At 44.1% G+C, this 23427-nt stretch overlaps 1 long non-coding RNA gene across 2 annotated transcripts in view; it reads right to left on the minus strand.

Moving 5' to 3' along the window:
• Nucleotides 1-4010, minus strand: part of LOC142071216 (uncharacterized) — a 61663-nt gene extending 57653 nt beyond the window's left edge. For both annotated transcript variants that reach the window (XR_012667268.1, XR_012667269.1), the window contains exon 1: nt 3536-4010. This is a non-coding gene — a long non-coding RNA (uncharacterized LOC142071216). The remainder of the gene's footprint in view (nt 1-3535) is intronic.
• Between the last annotated feature and the right edge of the window lie 19417 nt (nt 4011-23427).

Genomic DNA, 23427 nt, shown 5'->3' on the forward strand with positions numbered 1-23427 from the left:
ACCACCCTAGGTAACGCATTCCAGTGTTTCACCACCCTCCTAGTGAAAAAGTTTTTCCTAATATCCAACCTAAGCCTCCCCCACTGCAACTTGAGATCATTACTCCTTGTTCTGTCATCTGCTACCACTGAGAACAGTCTAGATCCATCCTCTTTGGAACCCCCTTTCACGTAGTTGAAAGCAGCTATCAAATCCCCCCTCATTCTTCTCTTCTGCAGACTAAACAATCCCAGTTCCCTCAGCCTCTCCTCATAAGTCATGTGTTCCAATCCCCTAATCATTTTTATTGCCCTCCGCTGGACTCTTTCCAATTTTTCCACATTCTTCTTGTAGTGTGGGGCCCAAAACTGGACACAGTACTCCAGATGAGGCCTCACCAATGTCGAATAGAGGGGAACGATCACATCCCTCGATCTGCTGGCAGTGCCCCTACTTATACATCCCAAAATGCCATTGGCCTTCTTGGCAACAAGGGCACACTGTTGACTCATATCCAGCTTCTCATCCACTGTAACACCAAGGTCCTTTTCTGCAGAACTGCTGCCGAGCCATTCGGTCCCTAGTCTGTAGCGGTGCCTGGGATTCTTCTGTCCTAAGTGCAGGACTCTGCACTTGTCCTTGTTGAACCTCATCAGATTTCTTTTGGCCCAATCCTCTAATTTGTCTAGGGCCCTCTGTATCCTGTCCCTACCCTCCAGCATATCTACCTCTCCTCCCAGTTTAGTGTCATCTGCAAACTTGCTGAGGGTGCAATCCACACCATCCTCCAGATCATTTATGAAGATATTGAACAAAACCAGCCCGAGGACTGACCCTTGCATGCCGAGACCAAAGATAAGAGGGCACTTGTGACAACAAGTGAACAAGATCAGGGCTGAGAGCTGCAGGCGGTCTGGCTGGCTCTGTTGTGTGCAGTGTAGCCAGCACCAGATTGGTATTCTCATCAGGAACTTGTAAGAATACGCCATCTGGTGTACAATAGATAGTACAGCCTAATTTACACAAAAGATCCCGTCCCAACAAATTAACAGGAGAGGATGGGCTGAGTAAAAAGGCCTGTTGATCAGAAAGGGGTCCCAGGGAAACAGAAAGGGGTTTTGTGACAGGATGTGGAATAGGTTGGTTTGAGATACCAATGGCATTAGTAGACGAGGATGACAAGGGAACAGAGGGAAACTCTAAAGATCTTAAGGCTGATCTGCTAGCTCCAGTGTCCACAAGACAAGCAACAGATTCTCCTGCAATTTCACAGTTTACATATGGGCCTTCTTGATTCATAGGAACTAAAGGATTCGTGATGCAGTTACGTTCCCTCAGGTTGTCCTAATACGAGTTGTTTTGTGGGGGAAAAGCAGGCACTTCAGGGTTTGGGAAAGGGGGTGGAGGATTTTGAGGTGGTCGGTTTGGGCATTCATTTCTCCAGCGTCCCTCCTGGCCACAAAAGTGGCATGCAGTGCTCCCTGTCAGTGCAGGATATGAGGGACCTCTCCCTCTCCCCCAACCTCGTCCGCCCCTCATTACCCCATGGCCTCTATATTAATAAGTTTGCAACTGCAAGGCCAAGAGTTTTGTTTCACAATTTTCTTTCTTCTGCTTTATGCAAGCTGTACAATGGTTGGCAACTGTCACCAATTTAGAAAGAGGTTTAGTTTGCCAGCCGATGCAGATAACCCTTAACTGCTGCTAGTTATCCTTTTGGTAAGAGTCCCTGAACAAAGGCAGTCCCCATTGCTTCTCTGCGTTGGTGGCAGGCTGGGCAATTCTTGAATGTTGTTAAAATATCTTAGTTAATCTAGATAATCGGCGGGGGATTCGCCTTTGTTCTGTTTACAGTTATTGATCTTTGTCCAATCCGTTTTCCTAGGGCAGACCTCCGGAATGGCTTTCAAGAGGCGATTCCTAGCCTCAGTCAGGGCATCTCCTATTCCAGGGTCAGCACTGGGCCTTTGGGCCCGAGCAATTAGTCGTTGTTGAACCTCGGCTGGCAGAACTACTCGCAAGAGTTGGTTAACATCTGCCCATGATGGATTGTAACACTGAATCGCCTCCTCTCTAAATATTTCTGGCTCCTCTCTAACATTAGGAAGTCCCTTTACTAAATTTCTAAGGTCCCCTGGTTTCCCAAGGGGCATGAACTGTAACCAAATAATTTCCATCACCAGGTAATTGTCTTAGGGGAGCCTGAAACACTAATGTCTGGCTCCTAGTGTGGTGGGAAACTGGGCTAGAAAAATCAGGGTTGGGTGAGCTGCTAGAGGGATCGGAATTAACCCTTGGTTGCTGGTAGGGCGGCAAAGAGGAAGGCCCCCCTCCAGGAGAAAGAGTCGATACACGCGGTGGTGAGGCTGCCGCATGGAGATCATTAGAAGGTGCAACGTGCGGAGGGGAGGGAGGAGGCAATGGTTGCTGCGTGTGGCACTGCTGAAAAAATCCACAATGTCCTCAGCGGTTTCCTCCTCGCTCTCAGTCTTGACTAACTGGGGATATAAAGGAGCTGAGGGAGTGGCTTGGGCAGGGAGGCATCCAGATTCTTTACATTTAGTTTTCAAATCCTGTACTTGAGTTTTTAATTTTTCCTAGGAGTCCTTCAGACTCCGCACTCGAGACTCATGGAGTCTCTTTGTAGCTTCCTCCCACCAATAAACAACTTGTTCCCACTGTATATCAGGGATTTTGGGGGATTTAAGGGTTCCTCTGAGGTATATGATTTTATCTAGATCGAAGGTACCGTCTAGTGGGAATCGTTTAGATGGATTATCATGCGTGTAAAAACTCCAATTTTCTAAATATCTGCAGATCCTAGGATCATTATGCACATACATGTAGTACACAGGGGTACCCTTCGGTGGTGCAGGGGAATTCTTAGACTGTCCCCCACCCATTTTGCAATCACACAGGGGAGTATGCTGTGCGCTCAGTGGCTCATATGGGACCCCTGTCCATTTGGCGGCTCATAAATTAGGAAAGATTTTCACTCACTCACAACCCAGGAAAGGGTCCACTGGGTCACAGGTTCCACCGACTAGCAGTTTCAGTCTGGACCTGGTCAGTGGCTCATAAGTAAGGAAAAATTCTCCGCTGGGTCACAAGGTTCAGCTGACCCCCCTTGCTTTCAGAACTCCCACATGGGGTAGCCCTGGGGTAGCTGGAGCCAGCTGAAGTCCTGGACCTGGTCAGCGGTTCATACCCCCCTTCACTCATTCATACACACACATTCATTCCCCATATCTTGATGCATCTCATTTAACAATAACCTTAATTCTTTATGTCCAGACTTAATACAACCTTTCCCTTATTTGAGGTGGCCAAAATCCCTCAGCACTGATGCATTAACCTTATTGAGGGTGTCAAGACTACTCCTCAGTATCGCATATAACTAACCTTATTGAGGGCAGCAACAGTTCCTCAGTACTGCTTTGCATCTGATCTTGTTGCTTAATCAATAAGTTCGCATGGCATAAGCCCCAAAGTGTCAGGCAGCCCCACGGGCAGTCCTCCTCCAATACCCCAATAGAGATTTCAAAAGGTCTCTTACCTCTATTGTGACGCCATGGGATTCGAAGGGGAACGGTCCGCAGTAGTTGTCACTGTCTCAGCCGGGCATTGCCATCTGAGTCACAGTACCAAATTGTGGAAGAAAAACTCAGTCCTCACTCTTAGGTTGTTTACAACAAGTCAGAGACAGTTTATTCTCAAGCAATTGCAAGGGGGAGAGTGCGCACGGACAGGGATTCCCCCTTCCTAGGCAGGTCTCCGCCCTATAAACAATTAGGGCAAGCATTTATACGTTTTGTTGCATACAGTAATGATCAACTGCTGCGTCTTGTTTATACATATTCCTTCCTGATATCTTACTTTTCTCAGCAGTTCCTGCTACAGTCTGCGTTCCATTCTTATCTAACACAAGGTCAAACAGCATCTCTTACAGTTTTCCCACTCGCTTCCCCCTCTCCCAGACCCTGCCTTATAGTCTTGCGTTATTAGAGTTAGAGTTAGCCTGACTCTTACTCTATTCCTAAGAAAACTAAGATGTCTGCATCCAAATCCCCTTTATCCCTTTTTTACTTCCACAGTATTTCTAATGCAGTCTCCCAGTGGTCGATTCTTGGCTCTGTGCTATTTAACATTTTCATCAATGACCTGGAAGAAAACGAAATCATTGCTGAGAGAGTTTTCAGATGGCAAAGACTGGAGGAGTGGTAAATAATGAAGAGGACAAATCACTGATACAGAGTGATTGGATTGCTTGGTAAACTGGGCATAAGCAAACTGTATGTGTTTTAATACAGCTAAATGTAAATGTATACATCTAGGAACAAAGAATGCATACTATACCTTCAGGATGGAGGACTCTCTCCTTGGAAGCAGTGACTGAAAAAGATTTGGGGGTTGTGGTGGACAATCAGCAAAACATGAGCTCCCAGTGTGATGCAGCGGCCAAAATTTGCAAATGCATTGGATGCATAAACAGGGGAATCTCAGATAAGAGTAGAGAGGTTATATTACCTCTGTATTTGACCCTGGTGCAACCACTGCCAGAATATTGTGTCCAGTTCTGGTGTCCACAGTTCAAGAAGAATGTTGGAAATTTGGGGAGGTTTCAGATAAGAGGTACAAGAACGATTAAAGGATTGGAAAACATGTCTTATAGTGAAATACGCAAGGAGTGCCATCTGTTTAGCTTAACATAGAGAGGGTTAAGGAGTGACTTGATCACAGTCTGCAAGTACCTACATGGGGAACACAAATTTAATAATAGATTGCTCTTTAAGTTAGCAGAAAATAGTATAATAAAATCCAGTTACTAGGCCAATTCAAAATGGATATAATGTGCACATTTTTAATTGGGAAAATAATTGACCACTGGAACAACTTATCAAGGGTTGTGGTGAATTCTCCATCACTGGAAAATTTTAAATCAACATTGGATATGGTTTTAAAATATATGCTATAATCCAAACAAGAATTAATTCAGGGAAGTCCTATCACCTTTGTTATGCAGTAGGTCCCACTAGATGATCACAATGGTCCTTTCTGGCCTTAAAAACTATGAAGCATCTAAAAATTTAAATAGTAAAACCTACAAATTTCTACCCATCTTACTTTAAAAGCTTTAGTCTTCACAAATCTGAGAGATCATTGTAATTGAATAAAACCAATATTCCCTTTTGGCACAGGCCCACAGGACATGACATTCTCCTAAGCAAACTAGGGAAATGTCGTCTAGATGAAACTACTATAAAATGGGTATACAACTGATTGAAAAGTATCAGAGGGGTAGCCGTGTTAGTCTGGATCTGTAAAAGCGGCAAAGAGTCCGGTGGCACTTTACAGACTAACAGATGTATTGGAGCATAAGCTTTCGTGGGTGAATACCCACTTCGTCGGATCATGCATCCGACGAAGTGGGTATTCACCCACGAAAGCTTATGCTCCAATACGTCTGTTAGTCTATAAGGTGCCACAGGACTCTTTGCCACTTTAACTGATTGAAAGAGTGTTCTCAAAGTATAATTATCAGTGGTTCGTCGTCAAACCGGGAGTATGTATCTAGTGGGGTCCTGCAAAGCTCAGTTCTGGGTCTGGTACTATTCAATATTTTCATTAATGACTTGGATAATAGAGTGGAGAGTATGCTCATACAGTTTCTGGGTGACACCAACCTGGGTGTGGGGATGCAAGCACTTTGGAGGACAGGATTGGAATTCAAAATTACCTTGACAAATCAGAGAATTGGTCTGAAATAAACAAGATAAAATTCAGTAAAGACAAGTGCAAAGTACTACACTTAGGAAGGAAAAATTAAATGCACAACTAAAAAATGGATATTAACTGGCTAGGCAGTAGCACTGCTGAAACGGATCTGAGGTTTATAGTGGATCACAAATTGAATATGAGTTAAAATGATGCCATTGCAAAAAAGGCTAATATCATTCTGGGGTGTATTAACAGGAGTGTTATATGTAAGATACAGGAGATAATTGTCCCACTTTAGTTGGTAGTGGTAAGACCTCAGCTGGAGTACTGTGTCTGGTTTTGGGTGCCACTCTTTAAGATGTGGACAAATTGGAAAGAGTCCAGAGGAGAGCAACAAAAATAATACATTTTTTAGAAAATCTGACTTATGAGGAAAAGTTAAAATAACTGGGCTTGTTTAGTCTTGAGAAAACAAGACTGGGGTGGGGTGGGGGGAATCTGATAACTGTCTTCAGATACGCTGAGGGCTGTTCTAAGAGGACAGTGATTAACTGTTCTCCATGTCCATTGAAGGTAGGACAAAAAGTAACGGACTTAACCTGTAGCAAGAGAGATTTAAGTTAGGCATTAGAAGCTTTCTAACTATTGGGGCAGTTAAGTTCTTGAACAGGCTTCCAAGGGAGGTTGTGGAAACCCCATTAGTGGAGGTTTATTAGAACAGGTTGGAAAATACTTGTCAGAGATGCTCTAGGTCTGCTCAGTCATGCTTCAGTGTGGGAGGATGGACTAGATCAGTGGTTTTCAAACTGAGGGTCGTGACCCAGTACTGGGTTGCAGAATGTAAGGCACTGGGTCGTGGTGGCTCTGGTCAGCACCGCCGACCAGGCCATTAAAAGTCCCATCGGCGGTACTGCCTGGCTAAGGCAGGTTAGTCCCTACCTGTTCCGACACCGTCCTGCGCCCCGGAAGTGGCCAACAGCAGATCTGGCTCCTAGGCGGGGGGCCACAGGGCTCCACGTGCTGTCCCCACCCTGAGCACCGGCTCCGCACACACTTGGCTGGTTCCAATGGGAGCTGGGTGGGAGGGTGATGCCTGCAGGCAAGAGCCACGCGGAGCTACTTGCGCGCCTCCGCCTAGGAGCCAGACCTGCTGCTGGCTGCTTCCGGGGCTCAGTGTGCTCCGCGATGCCAGGACAGGCAGGAAGCCTGCCTTAGCACCGCTGCTGCACCACTGACTGGGAGCCGCCTGAGGCAAACCTGCACTCCAATCCCCAGCCCTGAGCCCCCCCCAAACCTGGAGCCCCTTCCTGCACCCCAAACCTCTCACCCCCAGCCCAGAGCCCTGATCCCCTCCTGCACCTCAACCCCCTGCCCCAGCCCAGAGCACCCTCCCACACCCTGAATCCCTCATTCCCAGCCCCACCCCTCAGCCCTCACCCCAACTCTCTGCCCCAGCCCTGAGCCTTTCCCACACCCCAAACCCCCAGCTCCATTGGGTCGCGAGCATCAACAATTTTCTTCAACTGGATCACCAGAAAAAAAGTTTGAAAACCACTGGACTAGATGACCTCTCAGGGTCCCTTCCAGCCCACATTCCTGTGATTCTGTGATTTTAAAATAAAGCACTTGAGGCACCTAAAGGGGTTAGAATAAGAGTTATCTGCACAGGACCAAATCTTGGAGAAAGTTTGACATCTTGCTGATTCTAAACAAGCGAGACATCCCCTGTCTGCTTCCTCCCCACCCAAATCTGCTATTTCCAGACAGACTAAGATGACCATTCAGCAAACGTACAAAACAGCTAAAAGAGCTAAAACTTCAATCAGTTGTGACTCACTCAAAGTGGCCTTATCCTGTGTAGATTAACATGGGGCATTGTATGTAGGGATCTGCCAGACCTCTACCTTGTCTTCAGTGCATTCTTTCATGAAATACCACCAAATGATGTGCTGGCCACATCTGATGCTGTTTTAGCAGTCTTCCTTTGACCTGAATCAGTGAAGATCTCTGTTCCTAGGTGCATGTACAAGGTTTACCTGTTTTTGTACTTTACAATGTGGAAAAGTTTGGTCATTCGGTCCTTTTGGGGGAAAAAATGTGTGTGTTTTATTATGTGCTTTCAGTTTTATGGTATGTTTAGGTTTTGCCTTAAAGCTCACATTATTAAGCACTTGATCTAAAGCTGTCTTAAATCAGTTAGGTTCTTTCAATTGATTTCATGGGTATTGGATTGATCCCTAATTTCTGGCACCTTTTCCCCCTATCTTTTGGAGGATGCTCTACTGATTTTGATAGCGGGCGGCAACTTAACCATGATTCCAGGGGGTACTTAGGCACTTGAAAACTCTTTTTTGGTAGATAACTTAACAATTAGTTGAGAGGAGCACTGTATCTAATTCCTATTTAAAAGAAAGAAAATTAAATAAATTAGACCCACCCAGCTCTAATATTAACATGTTCTGACACCTTATGGAAAGTCACTTAAGGGATACTGGATAGGTTTAAATTTTATTTTAAGGTATATTCTAACTTTCTTACTAATTCTGTGGAGAGAGAGAGAGATCCTGTCAGGTCTCCTGGGTTCTATCTCAGCTCTGGGAGGGGTGTGGGGTCTAGTGGGTTACAGTGCGGGGGGGCAGATACATCTGGGTTCTATATAAGAACATCAGAATGGCCATACTGGGTCAGACCAATGGTTCATCTAGCCCAGGATCTTGTCTTCCAACAATGGCCAATACCAGGTGCTTCAGGGGGAATGAACAGAACAGGCAATCATCAGGTGATTCATCCCGTTGCCTACTCCCAGCTTCTCCCAAACACAGGCTAGGGACACACAGAACATGGTGTTGCAGCCCTATCCACTCAGGCTAATAGCCATTGATGGGCCTATCCTCCTTGAACTTATCTGATTCTTATTGAAACCCTATTAAAGTTTTGGCCTTCCACAACTTCCCCTGGCAAACAGTTCCACCGGTTGACTGTGAAAAAATGCTTTCTTTTATTTGTTTTTAAATCTGCTGCCTATTAATTTCACTGGGGGACTAGAGAGGCAGTATGATATTTTCTGTCTTATTATCTATCCCTTTCCTAATGATTCCCAATATTGTGTTCGCTTTTTTGACTGCCACTGTCCATTGAGCAGATGTTTCCAGAGAACTGTCTACAATGACTCCAAGACCTATTCTTATCCAAATGGTAGGAATAAGTAGTCAGTTTTCAGACTGGCGAAAAATAAAGAGCGTTGTCCCACAGGGGTCTGTAGTGGGACTAGTCTTATTCAACATATTCATAAATGATCTGGAAAAAGGAGTAAAATTTTGCAGATGCTATAAAATTATTCAAGAAAGTTAAGTCCAAAGAGCTTACAAAGGAATCTCACAAAACTGGATGACTGGGCAACAAAATGACAGATGAAATTCAATGTTGATAAATGCAAAGTAATGCACATTGGAAAGCAGAATACCGATTATGCACACAAAATGATGAGTCTAAATCAGTTGTAACCACTCAAGAAAGATCTTGGAGTCTCTGGGGATTGTTCTCTGAAAACATCCATTCAATATGCAGCGGCAGTCAAAAAATCTAACAGAATGCTAGGAACCATTAGGAAAGAGATAGATAATAAGACAATAAATATCACGATGCCACTATATAAATCCATGATATGCCCACACCTTGAATACTGTGTGCAGTTCTGGTCACCCTATCTCAAAAAAGATATATTAGAAATGGAAAAGGTACAGAGAAAGGCAACAAAAATGATTAAACATATGGAACAGCATCCATATGAGGAGAGATTAAACTGACTGGTACTGTTCAGCCTGGAAAAGAGATTACTAAGAGTGGATATGACAGAGCTCTGCAAAATCATGACTGGTGTGAAGAAAGTGAATAAGGGAGTGTTCTTTACCCCTTCACATAACACAAGAACCCTGGGTCACCCAATGAAATTAGTAGGCAGCAGATTTAAAAAAACAAACAAAAGCAAGTACTTCTTCACACAACACACAGTCAACCTGTGGAACTTGTTGCCGGGGGAGGTTGTGAAGGCAAAAGGTATAACTGGGTTCAAAAAAGAATTAGATAAATCCATGGAGGATAGGTCCATCAGTGGCTGTTAGCCAAGATGATCAGGGATGCAAGCCCATGCTCTGGGTGTCCCTAAGCCTCTGACTGCCAGATGCTGGGACTGGATGACAGGAATGGGTCTCTTGATAATTGCCCTGTTCTGTTCATTTGCTCTGAAGCATCTTGTATTGGCCATTGTCAGAAGACAGGATACTGGGCTGGACGCACCATTGTTCTGACCAAGTCTGGCCATTCCTATCTTCTTATGTTCTTAAATGTTGTTAAGCAGAATTGTACTATAGGGTATTTTAAAGCCCGAAGACCCAAAGAATACATGCGCCATGGCACCCAGAGGATGTCTACACAGGGATAAAAGCCCCACGGCACCGCTGTAGCTGGCCTGGGTCAGGTGACTTGGGCTCAGGTGCGTGGGCTCTGGGGCTAAAAATTGCTGTGTAGCTGTTCGGGCCAGCCACAGGGTTTTTATCCCCATGTAGACATACCCACAGAGGCTTGAACTCCTGGATAAAAGCTCCACCCAGACTGCCTAGAAATAAGGTGTACATTTTTAACAGAGAGAGTAACTAACTATTGGAACGAATTACCAAAGATCACAGTGGGTTCTCCATGAATTACAACTTTTAAATCAAGATTGGGTGTTTCTTTGAAAGATACCTCTAGGCATTATGTTGAGGAAGCTCTATGTCTTGGGTTATACAGGAGGTCAGACTAGATGATCACAATGGTCCTGTCTGACCTCGGAATCTATGAATAGGACCCTACCAGATTCATGGTCCATTCTGGTCAATTTCACAGTCATAGGATTTTAAAAATTTCATGATTTCAGCTATTTAAATCTGAAATTTCACAGTGTTGTAATTGTAGGGATCCTGACCCAAAAAGGAGTTGTTGGGGAGTTGCAAAGTTATTGTGTGTGTGGGGGGGGTGGTGGGGGGGTTTGAGGGCAGTATGACTACCCTTACTTCTGGGCTGCTGCTGGCGGCGGTGCTGCCTTCAGAGCTGGGCAGCTATAGAGCAGTGGCTGCTGGCTGGGATCCCAGCTCTGAAGGCAGAGCCGCTGCCAGCAACAGCGCAAAAGTAAGCATGGCCTGGTATGGTATTGCCACCCTTACTTTTGCGCTGCTGCCTGCAGAGCTGGACACCCAGCCAACAGCTGCCACTCTCTGGCCACCCAGATCTGAAGGCAGCTCAGAAGTAAGGGTGGCAATACTGCAACCCCCCTAAAATCACCTTGTAACCCCCCCCCCCGCAGCTCCCTTTTGGGTCAGGGCCCCCAATTTGAGAAACAGTGGTTTCCCCTGTGAAAGCTGTATAGTACAGTGTAAAAGCACACAAGACCAGATTTCTTTGTGTGTGTGGGTGTGGGGGAGAGACCAGATTTCATGGTCCATGATGCGTTTTTCATGGCTGAGAATTTGGTAGGGCCCGATCTATCACCACAGGCAACTGCCAGTGAAACGTCATTCTTTTTCGTACTGTTAATAATTGACAAGATAGTAGAATTCAGGTGGCTGAGCAATGGAATGTAAGTTGTCAGTTGTAATTGCTTGTTGATCCAGCAATAGGCTGCTAGTGCCTCCTCCTGTTTTGACCGCCTTACCTATCCCATTAACGATGCAGTTTATTTTCAGATTGAGATTTTGATATCTGCTGAATTTCATATGGACATGCCAAGACATGAGCCTCCCAATATGGTCCCCATACGACCTCTCTCTTTTTTCTCCTTTGCTGTTTTAGTAAGGGATTTTGAAAACCCTTCCAAATCACAATTGCATTTCAATCTCTGAATAGCATCAGACTTTGTATTGTTGGGGGCATAGTATTGGCATGGTCATAGTAGCAAAATGTAGTTTTAGTGGCACACATATCCGTCCCACAGTCTGTACCATATGCTCTGTGGTAGGGTGCAGGAAGATTCCTGATGTGGGCCAAGGTTGTAGGTTTGGACATTCCATTGACGAGATAATGTCAGTGATGATGTGAGTGGTGGGGGATGAGGTTGGTGTTTGGGTTGGGCAGAGCCCTTCACGTACCTGAACATGATAAATGCATTTCCTAATGTCTGAGGCCATTGTCCAAGTTATTGTGTATGTACCCATGCCTTCTAGCTGAATGTTCTTTATATAAATGGAGGCATTCCACCTATCCTGTGAAAATATAAATCAACAATCGCTTCTCTCTGGGTTTTTTTTAATTTTTATTTTTAGCAGCAATGGTGATAGGTATAATACACCTATTAACCCACTCTCACTTTGGGATTTTTATAACTCCATCCCCTGGACAATAATCCCTGTCCAATATAGTCAGGAGTTCCTGGTCATTCAGGGGATTTATAAAGAGAAATCTTGTTTATGGGGGAATAGTGAGTTTTGTATTCATCCATCCGATTCCTGAACCCAACAGTCTAATAGGTTGCTTTCCTTTTTAGTCCAATTTCCATATCGAGGTGTGTCTATCATTCCACCAGATGCTGATTACATTACCTATTCCCCACGCAATTTGTCCCCTTGCACTCAATTGTCATATGGGGTAAGGTCTATACACCTCAAATCTTTTTAATTAACTCCAGGCAATATGGATCAATATCTGAGGCGCAGATAGGGCCTGGATTTGAAATATGTCCATTGTCCTTTCTTTAAGTGGTTATTCTTTACTTTTAATCTGTAATAAAGCACAGAACATGTAATGTACAGGTTAAGCTTTGTATTCCTTTAACGGCATGGCATGTTTCCCCAAGGCTGATCTTTTTTCTCAACCAGATATAATGAAAGTCCCAGCTTGTCTCTAATTGGCTATGGATCTTGCCATTCTTCCTTTGAAATTATTTCTTAGGTGCTGGTTCACTTTTAACCATTACTTGGCTTTCTATTTGCCACTGCTTAATATCACTGTTTTCATCAAATGCTTGTTTCATTTTTTGCTGTTCTGCAGCTTGTTGTGCTGAAGCAGCTCCTTGGACTGTACCCAACCAGTGTTTAAGACTGTTCATCCGGATTGTTGTTGCCAGTACTTTTATAGTTTCCCAATCTGGGGGGTACAGCAAGTTTTCCCAGCCAAGCATTGGGTCTCCGAAAGAGCACCTCATAAGGACTAAATCCTGTCATGTAGTTTGGACGGCTCCGGACCCTCATAAGAATCCATGGGAACACCATGTCCCAGTTTGTTCCCAGCTCATTGCACACTTTGGATAATTCAATTTTAAAGAGAGAGACTTGTTCATTCTTTCCACCTGCCCTCCATCTTGAGGATGGTGGGGATGTGCAATGGTAGGGGAACACCAGCCCATGTATTCAGGTTCTGGTATACTTCCCCAGTGAATACAGGTCCATTATCAGAATCAAAACTGTGTGGTAGGCCCCATTTGGGAAATACTTCCATCATCAGCATTTTAGCAGCTTCATGGCTGTCTTCCTTCCTGGTGGGGAATGCCTCTACCCATTTACTGAAGGCATCCAGCATTACAAATAAAAATCTATTCTTTCTCAGTGTGCTGGGCAGTGGCCCCACAAAATCCACCTGCAAGCACTGCAAGGGACCCTTTAAAGCCTGGTGCATTAATTCTCCCCACCTTTTCCTTCTAGCAGGGTCTTGCTTTGCACATGTTAAGCAGCTATGAATATGCACATTTAAATCCTCTTTCATGTCAGGCCACCAGCCCATCCTTTTAAGCTTTACTAGGGCTTCTTCTAATTTTGGGTGCCCCCCACCCCAACAGAGTCATGTATCCATCCTAAAAGGAGACGTTGCAGTTGCAGAGGTATGGCTAAAACCCTTTCACCATCTGGCTTTGCCAGAATTAAATTACCTTCCTTTCTCAGAGGTACACCCTTCCATTTTGAGGGACACTCTGCAATCCACTGCTGTATTAGCTCATCTTTTGCCTGCATATCCTATGCATATCTGCATATCCTATCCATATGCATTTGCAATCCTTTCTGGTTATTTTTATCGATTGTTTGTTCTTGCTTTGCTTGTGACTGGGTGGTTACTGCCTGGGCGGTTACCGTGCACAACTTCCCACTGTGTTCCAGTAAGTGCTGCCTCCTTGGCAATGTTGTAAGCTTGATCATTTCCCCATTTTAGTGAACCTTTTCCTTTGGGAGATTTTGTTTTAATCATGTTGATATTTTTGTAATTTACTGTCAGATTTTCTATTTTTTGCCACAGGATTTTATGTTTAATTTCAGAACCATCTGTTCCTGTGAAATTCATGGTATTCCACCATGGAAGGTAAATGGTAGTGCCTTTGTGTACATAATCCAAATCAGCACCAATAATCGATGCAACTTCTTTGTTTTTCATTCTTTCCAATATGTCTATAACTGCTGAAATTTCTGCAGATGGGGTTTCTCCCTTTTCCAGTTTGTACTGAAAAGAGTAATTTATCTGCGTGTTTTCAGTTAGGCACACTCCTGCAAATCCTGTAACTCGCATTCCTTCTTTGTAATATGAACTACCATCCACAAACTAGATTGTTTTTCCAATCACCTGTTCAACTGAGGTTTCCTTAAAGTTGGGGAGCACTTTGGATTCCTCTTAGGGCTCACAAACCAGTTGGAGAACACTTCAATCTCTCTGGTCACGCAATCACAGACATGAAGGTCGCTATCTTAAAACAAAAAAACTTCAAATCCAGACTCCAGCGAGAAACTGCTGAATTGGAATTTATTTGCAAATTGGATACTATTAATTTAGGCTTAAATAGAGACTGGGAGTGGCTAAGTCATTATGCAAGGTAGCCTATTTCCTCTTGTTTTTTCCTACCCCCCCCCCAGATGTTCTGGTTTAACTTGGATTTAAACTTGGAGAGTGGTCAGTTTGGATGAGCTATTACCAGCAGGAGAGTGAGTTTGTGTGTGTATGGGGGTGGGGGGGATGTGAGAAAACCTGGATTTGTGCAGGAAATGGCCCAACTTTATTATCATGCACATTGTGTAAAGAGTTGTCACTTTGGATGGGCTATCACCAGCAGGAGAGTGAATTTGTGTGGGGGGGTGGAGGGTGAGAAAACCTGGATTTGTGCTGGAAATGGCCCACCTGTTGATCACTTTAGATAAGCTATTACCAGCAGGACAGTGGGGTGGGAGGAGGTATTGTTTCATATTCTCTGTGTATATATAAAGTCTGCTGCAGTTTCCACGGTATGCATCTGATGAAGGGAGCTGTAGCTCACGAAAGCTCATGCTCAAATAAATTGGTTAGTCTCTAAGGTGCCACAAGTACTCCTTTTCTTTTTGCAAACATGTTCCTGACCATTAAAAGTCAGACCCCATACACTTGGGCGGTGGGTGAAACTTCCCCTGGGGGAGGCTAGCTCCTTGTCCCACCTCTTCTGCCCACCATACTCTACCCCTGCTCTGCCCCAGACCCCATCCCTGCTCCCACCCGCTGCTGACTTTCTGCTCGCCTCTTCACCCATGTGCCGTGAGACACGCCCCCACCTGCCATGCAAGTGGCTCGCTGCACGCCTCTTCACCCTGCTGCTGACCCCCCCCTCCTGCAATACCCTACCCCGTTTTTACCTTAAAGCACTAATAATATTCCCCTATGGGAACTGAACAGCTATAGATCAATTTGCCAGATGGATTCTCCTTTGTGTGGCATGGAGGTGAGTGAGTGAGTGACTAGGCTACCTGTGCCAAACTGAAGCCTAATCTTTCCTTTTTCAAAAGTGTTTGTCGTAGACAGCCTGCATTGAGGCAGTAATTTAATCACTTTTCTTACACAGAATTCCCTGCCAGACTTGTTTACTTAAACTGGGTTTGTATAAAATGACTAGATCAAGAAATAAACTCACTGGCTATATCAGCTTCTCCTTGAGTGAGGTTAGTCAAAAATACTTCTGCTGGGTATAGCATGGGAATTACTGACAGGTTGTTGGGAAACTGTTTTAACCCAAATAATACATTCTCCTACAATATGAAAGCCAGCTGAATGGGGCCAAAGGGTTCCTGCATGTTGGCAAATGCCTGTTAAATGGCTTAATTACCGCTGTAATGGCTCCTTTAACAGTTTCAATGATCTGCTACTAGGTCTCTGGAAGGCTTTTTCACTTGTGTAAAGTTACTCAGGGATCCCCTCTGCTTGCATCCTCATATCCCCCCCCCCCACACCCCGCAGGAACCTCCGAAGGGAGGGTGTGGCGTAGAAGAGGAGAAGATAGGAGGAAGACTCACCAGGCAGCAGCAGCAGGCAATGGGAGCCTCAGGGAAGGGTCAGAGCAGGGAGGGGAAGAGGCAATGGAGGGGGGGTGGGCACCTCAGCCCAGGTGTCAAGCAGCAGGGGCAGCCTCCCCTTGTCTATTATACAGATATTTCAGGTTCTTTCAGGGTGACTGACTGAACATTGTAATGAGAGCAAAGACCCATTGTACAGCCTTACTCACTTTCACATGTCCTTTGGATAAATTTTCCTGATATAATAATTTTCTCAGAGCATGATGGCTTTTAACAATTACTTTACTTGCTCCAATAATTGCCTGTGCCTTTTGTAGTGTGCAGTAGGCAGCAAGAGGAGATCCTAATTTGCTCACAGATTCCTAGTTTGCTTTCTGGAGCTGTTAACTCCCTGCTATAGTATGCAACAGGTCTTTCCCCAGCACCAGTATCGTGTGTGATCATGTTGACAATACAGAAATTACACAACATGAAGGGGAACTCATTGTTAGGGGAGGCCAAAGTAGGAGCTTTTATTAGCCACTTTTTCAGAATTTTCCATGCAATAGTTGCTTCCTCCATCCAGGTCCATTGCAGTCTTTGAAGCGCTTCACACAAGGGATCTGCCTTTTCTGTATATCCCATCATAAATTTTCGGCAAAAGTTACTGAGGCCTAAGAAAGACTGCAAGGATTTAGTATCTACTGGCATGGGAAGGTTAACAATGCATTTCACTCTCTCGTTATCTACTGCTCTTCCCTCTGCACTGAATCTAATTCCAAGATACTGCACTTCTCTGTGTTTGATCTGGGATTTAGAAGGGTCAAGTTTTAAGCCATATCCTGGCAGCAACCCAGTAACCGCTGCTCATGCTCCTCTTACTACCAAGATATCATCCACATACTGAACTATCTTTCCAACATGGAATATTGTGCGTGCATCACAGTACCCCATAGGCAAAACGTTCAAGCAATACTGAGTACCCTGGATTAAAAAAGCCATTTGATACTGGGATTCTAGGCTGAAAGGTAAACTCCAAAAACCCTTTGCCACATCCAGTACAGAAAACCACTTCATTTCAGGGGATACCACCTCCAGCAGCTCAGGTTAAGCAGCTACTATGGGCCCCTCGTTTAGCAGTTTTGTTTAACCTTCGATAGTCAATAGTTAATCTCCATGTTCCATCTGGTTTTTTACTGGCCAGATTGGTGCCACGTTAGGGGCCGAGCACCTCCAGATTAATTTCCCTTTTTCCAGTTATTCTATTACCTGTCTTAGTGGTTCCTTTGCTTCCTGGGGTATTGGGTATTGTTTAATATACGGAGGCACATCTCCTTCTAGTGTAACCAAAGTCTGTACCTTTCCTGTGTCTAATGAGTCTGTAGCCCATATATTTTGTATTTCAGTCCACCACATTTCCCAGCCTTTTGGTGTGGGAGGTGGCTTTTTCGGTTTTATTGCCTTTACAGTTTGAGTAGCAAGCCCCATGGGGATCAGATTAACATAGTCCTTCCCGTCTCCTACCGTAAGGCCTTGTCTGATACACATATTTGGGAAATCTATGATTATTCCCAGTTGCTTTATTGTTTCAGCTTCAATTAAATTTTCTCTCTCTACGATGGCACACTTCTCCTGAATGGCATGTGCACCAAACTGGAGAAGTAGTGTTTTTACATTATATGTTTGCTTGTTTCCTGATATTCCCTGCATTTGTACAGAGTCTGTAACTGGGTACGCACTAAATATGCCTTTTACTATGGGAATTCCTGCCCTGTATCCAATAGAAAATCTACAAGCTCATCTCCAACTCGGATGCTTAAGTGGGGGCACCCCAGACATCTATTGTCATGGGTTGCTGAAAAATATATTCCGAGTCTCAGGGCTGGCTGTCCTATGCCACCTGATTGCTGACCACAGGATCGTTCAATCCAGAACCCAAAGCAGTCCCTTTAACAACCTTTGTTACGGCCTTATCTTCTCCTTCCTTAAAATGTCTATTAATTATGCATGCCTGCAACTGTGCCTGTAACTTCTCATTCTCTCCTTTAAGATCTTGATTCTCCTGCTTCAGTATTCCAAGCAACACCTATTCACTCTCTTTGTTCATTCCTCTGCCTCTATTCATTCCATGACCTCTCCGGCCTCTGTTTCCATTTCTGTCCCCATCCTTGAAGCACTATAAAGTCACGTGAAGTCTGTTGTTGGGTAATAAGGGATGGGACCTCTTTCTTCTGCAGGCTTTCCACAGCCGTTTCCAATTGTTTATTCTCCTACTTTATTTGTGTGAGCATATCATGCGTCTGGACTGCCTGTTGACCTGCTAAAAGAGCTTGGGCTTTCCAGTGCTCGACAGCCTGGGATGCTTCTTCAAAAGTCTGGGTTACCTCTTCTACTTCCCTGTTTTTTTCCATTATTTGCATGGCCAGTATTGTGGCATGTTGTTTAAGCCATCTTACTGCCATGGCCATTAATTGCAATATTCTACATTTTTTTTACTTTTGTTATTATTTTTCAAAGCTTCAGTTTATGCCATTGCTTTACATATTTCAGCCCATGTTTCCCCACTTCCTTTTAAAAATTCATATGGGCCCCCTTACTGGCAATCCAGCTGGTCCAAATTTCATCAGACTCTGTGGGGATGTACAGGGAGAGGATAAGGGGGTTCCCTAACATAGTTTTCTGCCATGTTAGATCACGATTCTGACAGAGGGCAGCTTGCTTACTTACCAGATCAGTGGTAGGGGGCCACCAGTGTCATCAGATGTTTGGCTATATGTGTGTTCTCTCTGTATGCTGTCCCAGTTCTGCGCAGACAGTTGGCACAGCAGACCTCGATTGAACCACCCAATGACCACAAGATCCATTAAGGTAGGAAGGCACTTGGTCATGTTTATTGTCAACGAAGCACAGTCCTAGTTCCCTGCATCAATGTCTACAGTTATACTAGCAGATGTATGCCCATCACAATGGACACAGCTCAGTGAATGGTGGGATCTTCCATTCCCCCGCTACATTGGCCAAAGACACTCTCTCTGAGATACCTCTTTATACACGATACAAATTACGTATTGCCCCTCTGACATGGCTAGGTGCCACCCATTGCCTTGTACCTGTTGGTTCAGTCAAAACATCTCTGTCCATCATGCTGTCATCCTGACCCTATCTTTAGCATGGGTCAGCGTGTTCCTGTTATCTTTGGGGAATGTGTTGGTTTCGAAGTGTTCTGGTACCACCCTTCTGGAATGTGTTTGCATGAGTGCTCTGTCCCAGCACCTCTTAGGAAAGTGTGTTTCTGCAATATCAGCCCTGTTCGTGCCAGGTTCGGTGAGCAGAGCCTGCCTCTTGCTCACAAATCTGACTTTGCTTTATATCAGCAAAGCTTTGACCACTACTTTAGCGCAGGCCTCAGGCCTCTGATACAAGGACTTATGTTTCAGGCCCTCTTCCTACTACACTGCCCTCCAGCCAACTGTTGAGTTCCAGAGATTGGGGTTTCTGACCTAGACCCTTGTGCTATACTTGTTCTGATTAGTACATGTTTCCCTTCTGGGAGGCCCTGCAGGGGCTGAAACCCATGTCAATTGGTAAAGGATAAGTGGGATGAGTTCTAAGCGGGGTCACAGAAGCCTCTTCCAAATGGGTCTCCCAAGCCCAGAACCTGCCCTTATTGGTCAAACCTGCTCTTAGGGAGGCCCTAAGCAACCCAGTAGAGGATAGTTGAGGGAGTTCTTAGAGATGGTCACTTGCCAACTCTTGCTTCTAGTCATGTGTCAATCTTGGCCCCTCAAGTAGTACCCCAGGGCTAGCGGATTACAGTGACAGGTGTGTGGTCCTTAGGAGTCAGGGGGCAGTGTCAATATTTGATTGACTTAGACTGTGAGGGGGGAGGGGAGACTTCCTTAATCTTGGATACCCTTTTAACAACAAATTTATAAGCAGGAGCAGAAACAAAAGCAACAAGATTTTGGAAGAGTCCAAAATGAGAACCCTTAAAGGGACCTTGGCTATCAGAGGGCATTCAGAAACCCAGGATCAGTAGCCACTCTTGAAAATTTAAGCTCAGAAAAATTCTCCCCCTGCCATTATTAACCAACTTCTCTCTTCTTTCAAACCTTTAGTCTGTCAGGGTGCTTTTCTCCAAATGAGGCTACTGAATTTTTTATGATGTCTCATTTGAGACACTTTGGGGCCAGATGGCCCCAAAATGCCTAGGGCTGGATTTCCATGTGCTCAGAACCCATAATCTGAGCAGTGTGTGAAAATGAACTGTGTTCACTTGAAATTCTATGAGATGAGATGTTGTGATAGGATATGGGCTGATGGTAAGCCAACAGGTATGAAGGAGCACACGGTTCAGACAGAGACATCCTTTAGGGGAGGATGTATTAATGGGGATTCTCTATATCCTAGTAAAGAAGAGAGGATAAGAGCTAAAGAGAAATAATCAAATGAAAAAGTGTCCCATTCAGTTACATCACATGAAGGAAGAAAACAAAATATTGACAAATTTTATAAGTGCTTATATACAAATGCTAGAAGTCTAAATACTATGATTGGTGAACATGAGTGCCTGGTATTAAATGAGGATATTGATATAATAAGCATCACGGAAACTTGGAATTATGATAATCAATGGTGCATGATATTACCAGAATACAAAATATATAGACATGACAGAGTAGGTTGTGCTGGTGCGGAGTGGCACTATATGTCAAAGAAAGCGTAGAGTCAAACATAGTAAAAATCTTAAATGAATCAAACTGTAGCATATAATCTCTATGGATAGAAATTACATGCTTAAATAATAAGAGTATAGCAGTAGGAATATACTATTGAAACCAACTGACCAGGATGGTGAAGGTAATTGTGAGATGCTCAGGGAGATTAGAGAGGCTATAAAAACAGAAAACTCAGTAATAATTGGGGGTTTCAACTATCCCCATATTGTCTGGGAACATGTCACTTCAGGACAGGATGCAGAGATAAAATTTTGAGACAGCATTAACGATGGCTTTTTGGAGCAGCTAGTCCTGGAACCCACAAGGAGAGAGGCAATTCTTGATACAGTCCTAAGTGGCACAAGGAACTGGATCAAGAGTTGAATACAACTGAAACACTTGCCAATAGCAACCATAATGTAATTAAAAATAACATCCTTGGGCGGGGAGGGGAATACCAAAGAAGTCCACCACAGTAGCATTTAACTTCAAAAGGGGAACTACACAAAATGAGGAAGCTAGTTAAACGAAAATTAAAAGGAACAGTCACAAGATTGAAAACAAGGAGGAGTACTTGTGGCACCTTAGAGACTAACAAATTTATTTGGGCGTAAGCTTTCGTGGGCTAAAACCCACTTCATCGGATGCATGGAGTGGAAAATACAGTAGGCACATATATATACATAGTACATGAAAAGATGGGAGTTGTCTTACCAAGTGGAGGTCAGTTCTAACGAGACAATTCAATTAAAGTGGAAGTGGGCTATTATCAACAAGAGGAAAAATCACTTTTGTAGTGGTACCAGAAGGGTACCCAGAAGTCACCTACTACAGGACGGGCCCAACAAAGAAAGTAACAGAATGCCACTAGCTGTCACCTTCAGCCCCCAACTAAAAGCTCTCCAGCGCATCATCAAGGATCTACAACCTATCCTGAAGGACAATCCCTCACTCTCCAGACCTTGGGAGACAGGCCAGTCCCCGCTTACAGACAGCCCCCAACCTGAAGCAAATACTCACCAGCAACTACCCACCACACACCAAAAACACTAACCCAGGAACCTATCCCTGCAACAAACCCCGTTGCCAACTCTGTCACATATCTATTCAAGGGACACCATCATAGGACCTAATCACATCAGCCACACCATCAGGGGCTCATTCACCTGCACATCTACCAATGTGATATATGCCATCATGTGCCAGCAATACCCATCTGCCATGTACATTGGCCAAACTGGAGAGTCTCTGCACATAAGGATAAATGGACACAAATCAGACGTTGAGAATTATAACATTCAAAAACCAGTGGGAGAACACTTCAATCTCCCTGGACACTCAATAACAGACCTAAAAGTGGCAATTTTTCAAAAAAAAACAACCCTTCAAAAATAGACTCCAACGAGAAACTGCAGAACTGGAATTAATTTGCAAACTGGACATCATCAAATTAGGCCCGAATAAAGACTGGGAGTGGATGGGTCACTACAAAAACTAAAAGCTAAAAACTAATTTCCCCATGCTAATTTCCCCCTACTGTTACCCATGCCTTCTTGTCAACTGTTTGAAATGGGCCACCCTGATTACCACTACAAAAGTGATTTTTCCTCCTGTTGATAATAGCCCACTTCCACCTTAATTGAATTGTCTCGTTAGAACTGATCCCCCACTTGGTAAGGCAACTCCCATCTTTTCATGTACTGTGTATATATCATCTGCCTACTGTATTTTCCACTCCATGCATCTGATCAAGTGGGTTTTAGCCCAAAAAGCGTATGCCCAAATAAATTTGTTAGTCTTTAAGGTGCCAAAAGTACTTCTCATTGCTTTTGCTGATACAGACTAACACGGCTACCACTCTGAAACCAGTCACAAGAGTGAAATGCCTGACAATTGCCTGGAAACTATGTAAACTGCCTAAACCAGTTTTTCACAGACAATGATACAAAGGCACCCCAGCCAGGTATTAGAGAGCTATCACCTGCTTTAGCAGCCATTCTCCAACAACAGGAAGGTGTAAACAAGAAATGTACATTTCATCAAAGGGACAGTTCAAACCTCACATCCACAACAGACTGTGTGTAACCATGACTCAGCAAGGTTGTTTCTAGCACAAGAAATTGAATTATAAATAGGGGAGGAAAACACTTGACTGTGCTCCTTCTCCCATCTCTCTGCTCATGACATCACGTAATACCTGAAGAACGTTGAACTAAAGGGACTGGGTACCAGGCTGAGAGGAGACCCAGACTGTGAAATTTACTCCAGCATATGGTGAGACAAAACTTTTGCTTTTAAATTCACTTATCTTGTTAAATTAGGGCTTAGCTTGCATTTTACTCTTTTATTTTCTTTTGTAACCAATCCTGACTTTTATGCCTCATCACTTGTAATCACTTAAAATCTATTATTTTGTAGTGAATAAACTTACCTTATTGTTTTATCTTAACCACAGTGTTTGGTGAAAGTGTGTAGAAAACTCCATTGGGGATAACAAGGTTGGTACATTATCATTTTTTTTAATTGAATGATGGACTTTCTATGGACTTGTACTGTTCAGAAGGGTATTGAGCAGTACAAGATGCACATTTCTGGAGAGACAAGGCGGGGACTAAGAATTTGTGGGTTTCATCTTATATGTAATTCATGAGTGACTGATCAGAGTGCTCATGTATTTAGATGGGAGTGAATTTGCATGCTGAAAACTGTGTGAACAGGCCAGGAGTGGATGTTTTGACAGCAAAGCAGTGTAAAAGGCACCTGAGGCT

This window comes from Caretta caretta, chromosome 2, assembly GCF_965140235.1.
Source record: "Caretta caretta isolate rCarCar2 chromosome 2, rCarCar1.hap1, whole genome shotgun sequence".
In the NCBI taxonomy this organism is placed as follows: Eukaryota; Metazoa; Chordata; order Testudines; family Cheloniidae; genus Caretta; species Caretta caretta.